The sequence below is a fragment of the Zalophus californianus genome, chromosome 15 (assembly GCF_009762305.2).
Source record: "Zalophus californianus isolate mZalCal1 chromosome 15, mZalCal1.pri.v2, whole genome shotgun sequence".
In the NCBI taxonomy this organism is placed as follows: domain Eukaryota; kingdom Metazoa; phylum Chordata; class Mammalia; order Carnivora; family Otariidae; genus Zalophus; species Zalophus californianus.
Window position 1 is genome coordinate 17,022,240 of NC_045609.1, and position 15,609 is coordinate 17,037,848.

Genomic DNA, 15,609 nt, shown 5'->3' on the forward strand with positions numbered 1-15,609 from the left:
TATGAAACCTTTAGTGAAATACACACAAACTTTATGCATACACGATTGTCCTCAAAATACCTTAATGCTTATTCACAGTGCTGGTTTTTTAGGTTACTTTGTGGCTGCTATTTTCAGAGATCATCATAAATAACTTTATTATGTTTCACTGAAAACATCACAAAAACCAACCAATAAGAAAAACAAAATCTTGTAACAAGAAAGATCTAGACCCTTATCCTAAATGTTAAGAGAAAAAAGCAGACCAATACTGTGTGAATAAGCAGACCCACATTTCTGAGACCCTGATACCAGGGACCTGGACCAGGGTGCCAGCAAGTCCCTCATGGTTCCATGAGCAGGGACAGAATGAATCTTTCAGGAAAGATTGCTTTATGATTTTTTTGGAAAAAGCATTTAATAGGTCTTTCAGTTCTGTAAACTGTCCTTTAACTTGAGGAGAGATCAGATGTTTTTAAAGGAAAAATCTACAGACCCCTCCCCCTGGTGCTATGTTAAAATGTTTTTATTATAATACGTCTAAAACATGTATTTAAGACAAGATTTGAAGTCTAAGTGTCACTGTGAAAGTATTTTTAAATGAGATTACTACTTAGATCAGAAGACTGAGTAAGGCAGGTGACCCTCCAATAGTGGGTCACCTGTTATTAGATTCTTCTATCACTTTATTCAAGCTGTTGCAAATCCTTCATTCATACAGTGTGCCATGATAACATTTGGACTCTAGTTCACAAACTTCACAAATGCAAATGCAGCACTAAAAAATTCTAGCCAGTACTCATTTATAAGCTGGTCCACCATATAATCCAGAATTATACTTTTTGAAAAAATTATCACTGAAATAAAACACCATATGTTTAAAATGATCCTATTCCTCTATGCATAAATAACTCTTCTTTTTGTTGTTTTTTAGAGAGAAAGAGAGAGAACATGTGTGCGTGGAGGGGGAGGGACAAAGGGAGAGGGGGAGAATCTCAAGCAGACTCCACGTCCAGAGCAGAGCCCCACCCTATGACTGAATTTATCTTTAATTACTCCAGACATAGCCACTCTGAGGTTAGGGCTTCAACATATGAAGTTTGGGAAGACACATACATTTAATCCATAACAGGCTGTTTCCATTTCTTGGCTATTTTGAATAATGCTGCTATTAAAATGGGTGTACAGTGTGGGGTCTGTTTTGTGCTGAGAGTAAATTTTCAAAATCAAAATTAAATTTAGAAACAGTTCAAATTAAGGTAAAAAAAAAATCATCCTGCAGTTTTTATCTTTGAGAGTCAATCTTCTAAATGCATTGAGTGACTGTAGGGAATTTGTCACTGACACCTTCTGGTGAACTGGATGGTTGCAGAATGAGGGGTTGGTGCCTGCTGAGTGCAGCTTTACCAGGGGGACTGACTAAAGCCAGCTCACCTCACAGTGGACTCATCAGGAGCACGCAGGGTGGTTCACGGGTCGGAAGGACGAACTACAACAGAGCATCAGAAGGGACGAGACAAAAACCACTCCAGGGTTTCAGGGACTAGACATGAGGCCTTGTCATCACTGGGGGTCTCCTGGTCTCTCTGCTCTGCTTACCCTTACTTGGCTTCTTTTACCTTTTTCATTCTCCATGACAGGATCCAGACTAGCCAATCCAAGATCTGACATCAAAGAGACTCACCCCATCAGTTCCAGCAGAAAACAGACCAAAGCAAAACAAAAAACCCACCCCCTTACTGGCTTGGTCCTGGACCAATCACTGTGCCCAGTGATTGGCCACACGGCCACCCCTGTGGCCGATGACTGGATCTGTTGCTAGAACAGGAGCAGGGATGCAGCAAAGACAAGATACCGCAGTGTCTTTTTTTTTTTTTTAAGATTTTATTTATGTATTTGACACAGAGAGAGAGAGAGAGAGCACAAGCAGGGGGAACGGCAGGCAGAGGGAGAAGCAGGCTCCCCGCTGAGCAGGGAGCCTGATGCAGCGGCTTGGTACAGGGGCTCGATCCCAGGACCCGGAGATCATGACCTGAACTGAAAGCAGATGCTTAACCCACTGAGCCGCCCAGGCGCCCTGGATAACACAGTGTAGGGTCTCCAAGGAAGTATCAAGTGCTATACAAAAGTGACTTACTATTAATATTTATTTATTATATATTTTTAAAGATTTTATTTATTTATTTGACAGAGAGAGATATAGCAAGAGAGGGAGCACAAACAGGGGGAGTGGGAGAGGGAGAAGCAGACTCCCTGCGGAGCAGGGAACCCAATGTGGGGCTCAATCCCAGGACCCCGGGATCATGACCTGAGCCGAAGGCACACACTCAACGACTGAGCCACCCAGGCGCCCCTTAATATTTATTTTTAATAAATTAATATTATATTTTAATATAATTAAAATTATTTGAGACTCAGTTTCCTCACCTTTAAGATGGGAAAACATTCCCCCCATCAGTGGGATGATTGGGGGAAGGTTGCTGCAAGTAAGAGGAGAGCCCCTGCTCTCCCCTGCCCAGCCCCGTGCCCCTTACCCCCGAGACTGTCCCCATCGCCCCTCCCTCCTGTTTGTGCCCCTCTCCCAATTTCATGAATGATTTCATGAAATGTTGAAAAAAAATTAAAAAATAAAGTAAAATGGGAAAACATAGTTCCTACCAGTCTTACAGGATTATCGGGGAGTTTCAACGAGATCATGGAGATGAAAGCACTTTGTGGTTATAGAGTGTGTGCAATATGGGGCATTTATTACTGGTTAGGCAGTGTATTTTCTTCACTTTATGGACAGAAACTAAGCAAAAAGAAAGGTCACGAGAACCCACGTTTCTAGATTGAAATGACAGCCTGTTCATTTGATGGCTGTTTCCTGGGCCTTGCAATAGCTAGACTACTTTGCTTTTCTTCCTGGTCCTGTAGAAACATGGCAACCCAAATCTCTCCCGAGGTTATGGGGCTCCTTGGCTGCCCTCCTGGATGGATGCCTGCATGAATGTGCCCGTCACGTGCAGCTGTCTGAGGCCAGAAAGGCCCGCGCTGACTCTGCTTCTGTGACCTGGCAGCCCAGGGAGGCATGGGTCACCGTGCAAGCAATAGGGATGCCCTTCTTGCTCGGCCTGTGTGTGGGCAGCTTGGACAGCACCAGAGAGGCAAATTTCCCCCAAGCGGGTTGCACAAGTGGGTCGCTCCCCATCGCTCAGATGGACCACACTGAAGGGTGTCTATGCTACCCGTCAGAGCACCGCTGGTGGGAGCGAAGGGCGGATGCCCCCAGGGTGACCAGACATCAGCACGCCCTTTACTGACAATTCTCTCTCCACTGTCTCACTATCCCCACTCCCTCACTTGTGCTTCCTAGGATTACCTCTCAAATAAGTGGCTTGTCCTCAAGTTCTTGTCTCAGACTCTGCTCTTGGGGAACTAAGCCACCCCTGGAGCAACAGGCTAGGGATGGAGCTGGTACTCGAACCCACGCCCTTCAGACCACACTTCCAGCTGTAGTTATCAGAGCAAATAGGTGTTTGCAATGAGTTGCTTATAATCTATCTCTGCAACCAACCAACCAACCAACCAAACAAGAAAACCCGGGGCGCCTGGCTGGCTCAATCTGTAGAACACGCCACTCTTGATCTTGGGGTCATGAATTCAAGCCCCATGCTGGGCATAGAGCTTACTTTAAAAGAAAAACAATAAGGGCATCTGGGTGGCTCAGTCGTTAAGCGTCTGCCTTCGGCTCAGGTCATGATCCCAGGGTTCTGGGATCGAGCCCCGCATCGGGCTCCCTGCTGGGCGGGAAGCTTGCTTCTCCCTCTCCCACTCCCCCTGCTTGTGTTCCCTCTCTCGCTGTGTCTCTCTCTGTCAAATAAATAAATAAAATCCTTAAAAAAAAACAATAAGATAAAAAACAAACAAGAAAACCAGTACAATCTGAATCCATCAGAATTTCCATGTGAAAAACTGTAGGGATTGAACTCCTGACTTCCAACTTCAGAAACATCGAATGCCAATAAGCAGAGCGGACACACCTGTTAAAACTGAGCATGCACTCTCAGTGTAGGGGGACCTACTAAGTGCTCTGGGCCACGCCCCTAGCCAGGCAGGGCTTGGCATATAGTCTCCAAGGTTCAGAGTCTGGTGTCTTGGCTTAAAAGTCCAGAGAAGTCATTTTATCCTCCACTTAGAGTTAGCGAACCTCTGGGGGACAGGCTCACTAGACAAGTTCACACGCACAGATTGGCAGACCGCAGCTGTCCTCAGAATGAGGAGTGCTCACAGCGGGAGAATGTGGGCAGCCATTTCCCCAGGACACTCCAGGGGCTGAATGACTCAAGACACCAGCTCCCAGCTCAGGAGCTCTGCTTTGAGCAAAAAATTAAAGGAGGAGGAACAGACAGTTATCAAGGGACACTTGTATCAATTCGAAGCAGGCTGAAGAAATGCCCTTCTGTTGCCAGGAGGCATTCTGGCCAAAGAACAAGAGTGTTCTGGAACTAGAACACCCTCCCCTTGCATGGCATAGAAGAACCCACATTCTGAAAATCTGCCTCCCCATTTTTTCATGCTCCTGTGCAGGTCAGCCCCACTCCTAGTATGTCTTATATTCAGATATGGAATTATCGAAGTCGATTGGGACACATCTTTGAAGTTACATGCCAGCTCTAAGGAGATGAGCTGCTCATCCTACAGGGCTAAGTGTTCTTGACTCTTCAGTTACATAGAAATCTCTCCCGGGGCACAGGTGGTTCCTATATCATTGGTGTGTTACTTTTTCACCTGTTTCTCTTCAAAAGGTGGCCCTTCCTCCAAACCCCAAGAATTTCCCCTTGTGGGGTCACCGTGAACGTCTTTTGAAATGTAGCACCGAGTAGGAACTGTGTGGGAGAGAGGAACATCCTCAGCTGAGAACAAGCATCATGAGAAAGACTACACCGAGCACAAAATATAAAACAATGAGATGGGTCACCATGAACTGGGGGGAGCTGGCTTTGTGTCCTCATGTCTTTCTGACTTGGAAAGAAAAGCCAAAGGCTCTTGTGAAAGGAAACAATGAGACCACTCAGAATTGTTTGCTTTTAAAAAATACAGTTTCTTTTTTTTCTTTAAATTTTTTATTGTTATGTTAATCACCATACATTACATCAGTTTTTGATGTAGTGTTGCATGATTCATTGTTTGTGCCTAACACCCAGTGCTCCATGCAGTACGTGCCCTCTTTAATACCCATCGCCAGGCTAACCCATCCCCCCACCCCCCTCCCTTCTAGAACCCTCAGTTTGTTTCTCAGAGTCCATCGTCTCTCATGGTTCGTCTCCCCCTCCTATAAAATACACAGTTTCTTGAGGCAAACCCCCAGACAAATTGACCTGGTCGCCAGGGCTGTGAGTCTGATGATAGGTTATTTGCTGGATTATAGAGATGCAAATTTCCTAGACCTTCTTTTCTGGTGTACCTGGGGACAAATGAGGGGTTGGACTTTTTGACTGATACCCTGTAGGGTGAAGCAGCTCTTCTTGAACTTCTTGGAGGGCACAGCAGTGAGCCTCTGGAGTTGGAAACACTCTGGGCGCATCGTGGAAATTTGCTAAACCTGTTTATTTTGAAGAAGCTTTTGATCCAAGGTAAAATTATGAATATCTTTAGTGTGCTTTTGACATGGAAAGGCCTGCATCACTCCTACATTAAAAGTTAAGGGATGTGGAATTTGCTTTGTTCCTTACCATTGGAGATTCCCAAATTAAATTCAAATTAATTGAATTTCATTAAATTCTGTATCTATTGTATTTGAGGGGCATTTGGATTGTGCGGGGTACACACACATGAAAACACACACACACACACACACACACACACACACAGAATCACAAACAAGCCCAAGTGATTTTCCAAGCTGCCTTTCCAAAGGAAATTGGGTTTTAAAAGGTCTCATCCGGACTCACATCCATCAAAATGCCACAGAGCAGCTGGGCCAATTCAGCCAGGCACAATACCTGCCATCGAGGTCCTATCTTCTGAGTGGGAGTATAATGGGAATTTCTGCCTGAATGGGAGCCCAGGACGGAGGGCAGCATGAGGTCACCAGCCCCACGGAGCAGTTTGGGAATATGTGTAGCAGGCTCCACCTGCAGGAAGCTGACAGAGCCTGGCAAAATAAGGAAGGAGGGAGAGGGGGTGGAGATGTGTATGTGCCAGAGGCCGAGGTGAGTTGCTTGGATGTTTTTTTCTTCGAGAATGAATGCATTCTTTCTGTCCACCTTCACGATGCCCTTACCAGGGTGGAAGTCTCCTCCTCTAGCGTAAAATGTCCACCGATATTATTCTCCTGGATGCCTTTTTTCCTGGATCTGTGGGTCAGATCGCCAAATTTGGGGGTTTTAAGGGGAGAGAGGCAAAGGAAATCATGCTTGTCGTGATTTCATGAATGCAGCACTTCCCTTCCAGGATGAGGGAGCAGCTGGGTGAGAAACCGAGCCGCTAGGTTCTCTGGAGCAGAGCGCCATCCTTAATTAGACAGTGTCCAGCAATTCTTCTATGAGAGAGTGTTTAACTGCCTTTATTGTGAAGGTGACCGGATAACTGGGCTCTTCCCAACCCTTTGGGAATACTCAGCAATGAATCCATACATTGTGACCTAAATTAGGCTTTTTCCTTTTTTTTTTTTTTTTAAAGAAACATGTTCAAGATAAAAATGATTTCCCCCCGGCCTTTTATTTTCCTTCGTTTTGGCAGCTACACTTGGAATAGCCAAACAATAGATACCTGTGTTTACGTCTCTAAATCATACTTTGATCTTACAAACACTACAATAGTGATAACCATCAGTAATGGAACAACTGGACGATTTGCACTGTCTTCTCATGGAGTTTCCACGATTGCAAATTAAGCATTCCCAGTCTGATTTTACAGATAGGAAAAGGAAGGCAATTCATGAATGGGAAAGAAACAAGGAGTAATGAAGTAACTTACCATTTTAAGGAACTAGCAACGGAGCAAGCCAGGATTTGACCCTGTGTCCTCTGTCCCCTCCACAAAATCTGTGAGGTCTCTTTTCCGCATAACTGGCTTCACTCATACCTACACTCCAGTCCATTTTATTTTTTTTAATTTTTTAAAGATCTCATTTATTTATTTGAGAGAGAGAATGAGTGGGAGGGGAGCTGGCTGGGGACAGAGGAAGAGGGAGAAGCAGGCTCCCCACTGAGCAGGGAGCCCGATGCGGGGCTCGATCCCAAGATGCTGGGATCGTGACCTGAGCCAAAGGCAGACGCTTAACCGACTGAGCCACCCAGGCGCCCCCATTCTATTTTGGGTAAGATCCCTTCATGATCCCAAATAAAGAGGGGAAAATGTGTAGATCAGGCCCATTCTCCAGCAATCCCGGATCAGAGCGGTCTTTGTGTTTGAGGAAGAGAAATCTGCTGGGAATTTCATGGTAACCCCAGAGCCGGGGGTGGGGCTGTGACACACTCACCTCCCCATGCTCCCTGAATTCCAAGCAGAGGCAGCTGACAAGCACCTTCTCCCCGTGCTTCCCGTAGCTCCGATTTCACAGACACTGAGCACAAAGACCAGGCACCACGGCAGAAGAACTGGCAACAATTTTTTCCATCCAGGTCATTGACAACCTGACACCCAGCGGGGCCCCGAGTGGGGCTCGGTGGGGAGCAGGGAGCTGCACAGCGCTGGGACCCATCTCAGGCCCCTGGAGTTCATGAAGGGCCGGTGCTCGGGGTGAGTACTGCTGAGGGGGTCCTGGCTCCGTGTCCTCCCCGCGGTGTGTAATTCACACGACCGTGATTCTGTATTTCTCTGCCCGCCTTGCTTCCCCGCAGCGCCTACTCACAACGTTGATAGGAGGGCGGCCGGAAACAGTGGAGTGTCCAGCAGAGTGCCTGGAAATCAGTGACTACCACATACCTAGAGAAGATTATTTTCAAAACAGAAGAAAAAAAAATCCTAGGAGGAGAAAGAAATGGATAATAACCACAGCCCCACTATATGAGCAAGCAGTACATTCCCAGGAGCCTGGGTGGCTCAGTCCTTTAAGCGTCTTGATTTCCGCTCAGGTCGTGATCTCAGACTCCTGAGATCGAGCCCCACAAGGGGCTCCATGCTCTCTCTCCCTCTTCCTCTGCCCCTCCACTTGCTCATGCTGTCTCTCTCTCTAAAATCAAAAAATAATAATAATAAATCTTAAAAAAAAAAAAGGAAACAGCGCTTGTCATCCACCCGCTTCCTAAGTTTTATGTCACTGTCACAGCGGCCAACAACCCATCTCAGGGTAGCTCTGCTCACCTGAAAATGGTCTGAGAAGCGTTCTAGCTTTCCAGGGAAGTCATTCATATGCAAGATGTAAATTATATACAGGTATATCGTGGATTCCTTCTGTTTCACTGGCTCCCTTTGAAAAATCTTCCCCTAATGTGAGAAACGTTTCAAACTAAGATAATTTGGTTTCCTAGGACTGGTCCCCAAACCACAGTAGGTTCATCTTAAGAGCTAGGATTCTGGAAACTGACTGCCTGGGTCCGAATCCCTGTCTCGCTACCCATGTGCCTAACTGTGTTGAACTTGGGCAAGTTCCTTAACTTCTCTGTTCCTCTGTTTGTAGTTTTTTAAGTGGACAGTAAAAGCATCTATCTCATAGTTCTAAAAGTTAGATGAGATGATGTGCAACAAACCAAACACAGTGCCTGGTACACATCTGTTACTATTTATTCAACAAACAGTTGTTAAGGATCTACTAATAATACATGGCAGGCACTGGAGGAGATCCGTCTATGCTTCTCATATGGTATTGGAATTAGGCGAGGAAGGTGGATTCTAACAAAATGCTACAAGATCACGTAGAAGGAGGCAAGTTAGTCTGTCTAGGGGAGGGGAGGAACGTGCCACAGAAGTTGAAATTTGAGCTTTGTCTTGAAGATACTTAGGAATTCCCAGGCAGAGAAGGTGGTTATCTTCGGCAACTATTATTAGAGTAGAAATGGATTTGAATAGACTCAGATAAAATTGCAGACTGAAACGGGAAGCGTGCAAGAAATGCAGGCAAACCGGGGGCAGGGGGTGCTTCGGGGCCTCGGAAGCTGGGAGACACTATCTGCCTCTTGGCTCTTCTGTCTTCACCTCAAGCCGGCCTCACTGGGGAAATGCGCTCACTGTCCTTTGTGTCCTGCCCACTGTGGTCTCATTTCTGCCCTGCCTCCCCGTGTGCTGTCGAAGCTGTTCTCACTAATCTACGTCCCTGGCATTTCCCTCTGCGCCAACTCCAAGGAGCACTTCTCAGTTGGTGTAGTGTAGCGAGCGGGGGCGGAGGCATGTTTCCAATTTATCAGAAGGCAATGTCAGATGCTTGTTACAGAAGTAATGAATTGGCTTATCCATGTGGAAAATCACATTAATCAAATTTCCCATTTAAAACAATCTTGCATTCCCGGAAAAAAAAAATACACGTATTTGAATTCATTGCTGGATTTCATTTGCTAATATTTAATTTTGCAACTTTCATTTCATGAATGAGAACCATCTGTAAAACTCTTTTTCTGTACTTTCTGTCTAATTTCAGTATCAAGGTTTTACTAGCCTCATAACATGATTTGAGAAATGGTCTCTCCTTTTCTGTGTAAGATTGGAATGCACTGTCTGTCCTTAAGTGATAAAATTTGCCTATAAAGCATCTGGGTCTATCATTGATTTTTTAACTACAATTTTATTCCTTCATTGATTGTGGAACAATCAAGATTTTCTATTCCTTTTTCAGTCGATAATTTGCATTTTTCTTGGCATGTATCCATTTCATCGAAGTCTTTTCATTTATTAGCATAAAACTATTCATATTATACTTTAAATCTATGCTGCATTTACTCTCATAACCCCTCTTTATCACTAATATTTATTTGTACTTTCTTCCTTATCTCTTTGATTAATATTGCCAGTTCAATCTATTTTATTAGTGTTTTAGAGAACAAATTCTTAGCCTTATTAATCCTTTCTATTTCTGTATAATTGTTATATATTATGTAAATCTCTGCCAACTTTATTACTTTCTTTCTTATTCTTGGGTTTTATTCTGCTGGTCTTTTTTAAACTTCTCACTTTGGACATTTAGTTCATTCAGCGGGGGCTTTTCTTCTGGAAACATTTAAGCCTGGAAATTTCCTTCAAAGTATAGTTTTTGCTACTCCACAAGTTTCTGTTTTGTTTTTGAGAGAGAGAGTGTGTGGGTGGGAGGAGGGGCAGAGGAGAGGGAGAGAGAAAATCCCAAGCAGCCTCCACGCTGAGCCTGAGCCCAATGCCGGGCTTGATCTCACAGCCCTGAGATCACGACCTGAGTGGAAATCAAGAGTCAGATGCTTAACTGACTGAGCCACCCAGGCGCCCTGCCACTCCACAAGTTTTTATGTGTTTTACTCAGTTCTAATTTTTAAAATTTCAGTTATGATTGCCTTTTTGACACTCAAGCTCTATGGAAGTATGTTCTTTGCTATCTATCCTTTATACACCGCCGATTTTTCTTGGGATCTTTTCTGTCGTGGATTTAACTGCGCTGTTGGTACACGGGATCTGTATCAGTCTTAGTCTTCTGAAATTATTTGAAGTCCTGCTCCTCCTTCCTCCTCCTTCTTCCCTTCCATCTTATTTAATAAAACCCGACAATCTTTTTCTAAAATCTATAAGGATGAACAAAGGGTCAGGAATAGCCATAACTCTCCTTAAAAAGAACAAGTTAGAGAGACTTACCTACCAAATATAATAATTAAGCTTTAATTTTCTAAGCTATAATAATTAAAATTGTAGTATTGGCCCAGAATACACCATTAAAAAAAGATGTTTTAGTGGCGCCTGGGTGGCTCAGTCGGTTAAGCGTCTGCCTTCGGCTCAGGTCATGATCCCAGGGTCCTGGGATCGAGTCCCGTGCTGGGCTCCTAGCTCAGAAGGGAGTCTGCTTCTCCCTCTCCCTCTGCCCCTCCCTCTGTTCATGCTCTCGCTCTCAAACAAATAAATAAAATCTTTAAAAAAAAGATGTTTTAAAGAATATAATATTCAAAAAACCAAATAGTCCAATTAAAAAATGGGTTAGAAGACATAAGCAGACATTTCTTCACATCCAGATGGCGAACAGACACATGAAAAGATGCTCAACATCACTGATCATCAGGGAAATGCAAACCAAAACCACAATGAGATATCACCTCATGCCTGTCAGAAAGGCTAAAGTCAAAAACAAGAAACAACAAGTGTTGGTGAGAATGTGGAGAAAAAGGAATCCTATACACTGTTGATAGGAATACAAATTGGTACAGTCACTGTGAAAACGTATGGAGGTTCTGCAAAAGGTTAAAAATAGAACTACTGGGATGCCTGGGTGGCTCAGTCGTTGAGTGTGTGCCTTTGGCTCAGGTCATGATCCCAGGGTCCTGGGATTGAGTCCCGCCTCAGGCTGCCTGCTCCGCGGGAAGCCTGCTTCTCCCTCTCCCACTCCCCCTGCTTGTGTTCCCTCTCTCGCTGTCTCTCTCTCTGTCAAATGAATAAATAAAATCTTTTTTAAAAATTTTTTTTAAAAAATAGAACTACCATAGGATCCAGTAATTCCACTACTGGGTATTTACCCAAAAAATACAAAAGTACTAATTTGAAAAGATATATGCATCCCTATGTTTATTGCAACATTGTTTATAATAGCCAAATTATGGGAGCAGCCCGTGTTCATTAATAGATAAATGGATAAATTAGAAGTGATATGTGTGTGTATAGTGTACACACACACACACACACACACACACACACACACACACAGGAATATTACTCTGCCATAAAAAAAGAACAAAGTCTTGCCATTTGCAATGATATGGATGGAGCTAGAGTGTATTATGCTAAGCGAAATATGTCAGTCTAGAGAAAGACAAATACCACATGATTTCACTCATAGGTGGAAGTTAAGAAACAAAACAAATGAACAAAGAAAAAAGAGAAATAAAAAAAAAAGACTGAACTATAGAGAACAAAGTGATGGTTCCCAGAGGGGAGGTGGGTGGGGGATGGGTGAAACAGGTGAAGGGGATTAAGAGCACACTTACCACGATGAGCACTGAGTACTGTATGGAAGTGCTCAATCATTTACTGTACACCTGGAACTAACACTGTATGTTAACTAACTGGAATTAAAATATTTTTTAAATATTTAATTTATTTGAGAGAGAGAGAAAATGAGAGAGAGCATGAGCTGGGGCAGAGGCAGAGAGAGAGGGAGAAGCAGACTCCCTGCTGAGCAGGGAGCTGGACGTGGGACTCGATCCCAGGACCCTGAGTTCATGACCTGAGCAGAAGACAGATGCTTAACTGACTGAGCCACCCAGGCGCCCTGGAATTAAAATATTTTTAAAGGTAAAAAAAGGTTTAAACAAAGAATATAATATTAAGTAAAAAGGCTAAATAAAAACTAGATAGTAGTTTAATCCTAATTTTATATAAAAATATAAGTGCTTGCATACACATATATAGTGCATGCTTACGGATGTGTGTGCCCATACTCCCTCACAAACTCACGGCACTAACATGACTTTTGAAAAAAGACTGGAAGGAAATACACCAGACCATTAATAGTTATTTCTGAATAGTGAGATAGTGATTGGTTTTATTCCCTTTCTTTTTTTCTTTCTTTCTTTCTCTTTTAGAGTTTATTTATTTGAGAGAGAGAGAGAGAGAGAGAGCGCGTGTGCGGCTGCGCGCTTGCACACACACACAAGTGGGGGTGGGGTGGGGGAGGGGCAGAGGCAGAGGGAGAAGCAGACTCCCTGCTGAGCAGGGAGCCCCATGTGGGGCTTGATCCCAGGACCCCGGGATCATGACCTGAATAGAAGGCAGAGGCTTAACTGACTGAGCCACCCGGGGAACCACTTTTCCCTTTATACTTTTCTGCAACCAATATGTTTTTATTTTTACTTATTTATATTGTATAATATATGCAGAGCATAAAATTTACCATATTGACTATTTTTTAAAAGATTTTATTTATTTGTCAGAGAGAGAGAGGAGAGCACAAGCAGGGGGAGTGGCAGGCAGAAGGAGAAGCAGGCTCCCAGCCGAACAAGGAGCCCGATGTGGGGCTTGATCCCAGGACCCTGAGATCGTGACCTGAGCCAAAGGCAGACGTGCTTAACCGACTGAGCCACCCAGGCATCCCACCATCTTAACTGTTTTTAAATGTGCAGTTCAGGAGCATTAAGTACATTCACATAGCTGTGCTCACAAACTGAAACTCCATCCCCACTAGACAACACCCTCCCCCATAACCTTATCCCCCCAGCCCTTGGCAACCACCATTCTACCTTCTGTCTCTGTGAGTTTGACCATCCTGGGCTCCTCCTATAAGTGGAATCACAAGGTACCTGTCCTGCTGTGACTGGCTTATTTCATTCAGCATGATGTCCTCCAGCTTCATCCAAGCTGTACCATACACTTTATGGGAAAAGACCTACAAAGGGCAATGTTGTTTGCAGTCTTCACCAGCTTTTAAAAAAATTAACACGTTTTGGTTATGAAAAAAGCCATACATGGTGCTCCCCTGCGGAAAACAGTATGGCAGGTCCTGGAAAGATTAAACATAGCATTACCATGTGACCCAGCAATGCCACTGCTGGGAACGTCCACTAAAGAATTGAAAGTAGAGACACTGTTAGGGAGGATGCAATGGGGAGTTATTCACATAAGAGGGCTGAAAGCTATCCGCAGAAGGGAGGAGGGGAAGGGACAAAAGCAGGGAAAGACTGTTTTGTTTTGCAGAACTAACAGCTCCAGCCAAGGAGAAGCTGACTAGGAGTTTCCCCTGAGAGCCCCTTGCTAGGTGTGTCCCACCGGCAAGCCCCTTAACCTGAGCCAGTTTGAGCCGGATTGGAGCTGACGCCCTGTGCAGAAGTCCCCCTGAGCTGCCCTAAAATTACCTTTAGTTCATTATAATACTAATCTCCCCCTGTGAGTGGAGTTTTCCATCAATTTGTGAACATACAGTGTATACACTAGCATGTTAATGCTCTAGGCATGCGCAGTTGAATGAACCAAAAGTTCCTAGGCGAGCTCCTGGCCCTGCTTCCTAATAATACACTGAATAAAAGCTTCCCGTACTAACCCCATGGGGAGACAGTGCTTTGAGAGCTGTCTCCTTCCCTGCAACAAGTAATAAAAAATTCTTTGCTTCCAGCCTTTACTTGGGTTGTGTTCAATTTGATGCGCCCCAAACGGTGAACCCCTTGAGTTCTGTTACAACATAAACAGACATCTGTCCACCCATGTTCTTGGCATATTTAGGGGAAAGTGGGCATCATTTTTTAAGAAACTATCCAGCAAACCAGTGAGTGTATTATTCATTCAACAAAAATGTCTTGAAAGCCTGGTGCTAAAGAGTCAAGAGACAAGACTTTGTCCAAATGGAGCTCACATTCTCCTGGGACTTGGATGGAGAGAGATTAGATTGTCTGCATTGAAAATGGGATCAGGTCTGCCTATGTCTGAGAGGGTTCTACGGGATGAGGTAATTAAAGAGAATGAAGAGTTAAGGATTTTGGTCTACCAAGAAGAAAAGACTCAGAACAGTTTGACAACCAAAAGAAGAGTTTTTTCTGTTGCCATCTTCTGTTTAGAAACTTGATCCACTGAATTACGGTGAGAGAAATCACTGGATCTGAGCCCATGGACTGTAAATTCCAAGGGCGTTGTCCTGGGATGGAAAGTTTGGGGAAGAAAATTTCCTAGACATCAATGAGAACATCATGTTCCCACAGTCTCCTACTTCAGGCCTCTGTCATTCCAAGTCCACGCTCCTCCGTCCTTACCATCCTCCTGCCTTGCTGTGACATACACAGAGGAATTAGCCCACACTCTTGAGGGGAGAGTTAATGCAGATGGTAGTGACATGTTATTTATTCCCATTAATCCTCATAGAGTTATACACTTTATTTCACATGTGTATGTGGCCAAATCCCAGACTGAATCTTGTAGGGAAGACCAGGGGTTCCACAGTCTCATTTTTGACGGGGCCTCTCCCAGACAGAGGCCCGCCCCCTTCCTGCCGGCTATAACTCTGAAGGTTGTTGGGCCAAGGTGGACTCTGGGTAGGAGAAAGAGAAATCTGGGGCCCAGTTTGGGGGAGGACCACAAAGAATAACCTTTATTAACTAATTTATTCAGAGAATATATATTGAGCTCTTCTCTTATCCAGGACCTGGGGCTATGGTAGCGTTCATTAAAAAGAAAACCAGGGGCCCAAAATGGCATCACGTAAGCCAACCCACCCAACAGGGCCTTAACACCTAACCTAATTGCAGTTTCAACTTCCTCTAAAAGTGGAAGTCTTAACTGGTCAGTCAGGAATTTCCTGATCAACTCCAGTGAGGTAATCTGTCACCTGGGCCCTCTCCATTCCCCCAAAGCAAGATGAAGTCATCCACTTAATAAGACCCCCTGCCCCTCCCCCCAAGGGAAGGTGACCTTGGCTGGAACAATCCTTTGTTTTTTGTTTGCTAATAACTTTCTCACCCCACCCTCCTTCCTATAAAAACCTATTTTGTACAACTCCTCGGAGCACCCCTCTACTTGCTGGGTGGGATGCCGTCCCACCCAAGAATCGCTTCGTTGAACCAA

General features: G+C 44.4%; 1 long non-coding RNA gene across 1 annotated transcript; it reads left to right on the plus strand.

Annotated features, from left to right (window-relative positions):
• Window positions 1-5,469: 5,469 nt before the first annotated feature.
• LOC113919261 lies at window positions 5,470-7,933 on the plus strand. Its single transcript, XR_003518922.1, has 3 exons — window positions 5,470-5,594; window positions 7,587-7,704; window positions 7,806-7,933. It is a non-coding gene; the product is annotated as an uncharacterized LOC113919261 (long non-coding RNA).
• Window positions 7,934-15,609: the final 7,676 nt, after the last annotated feature.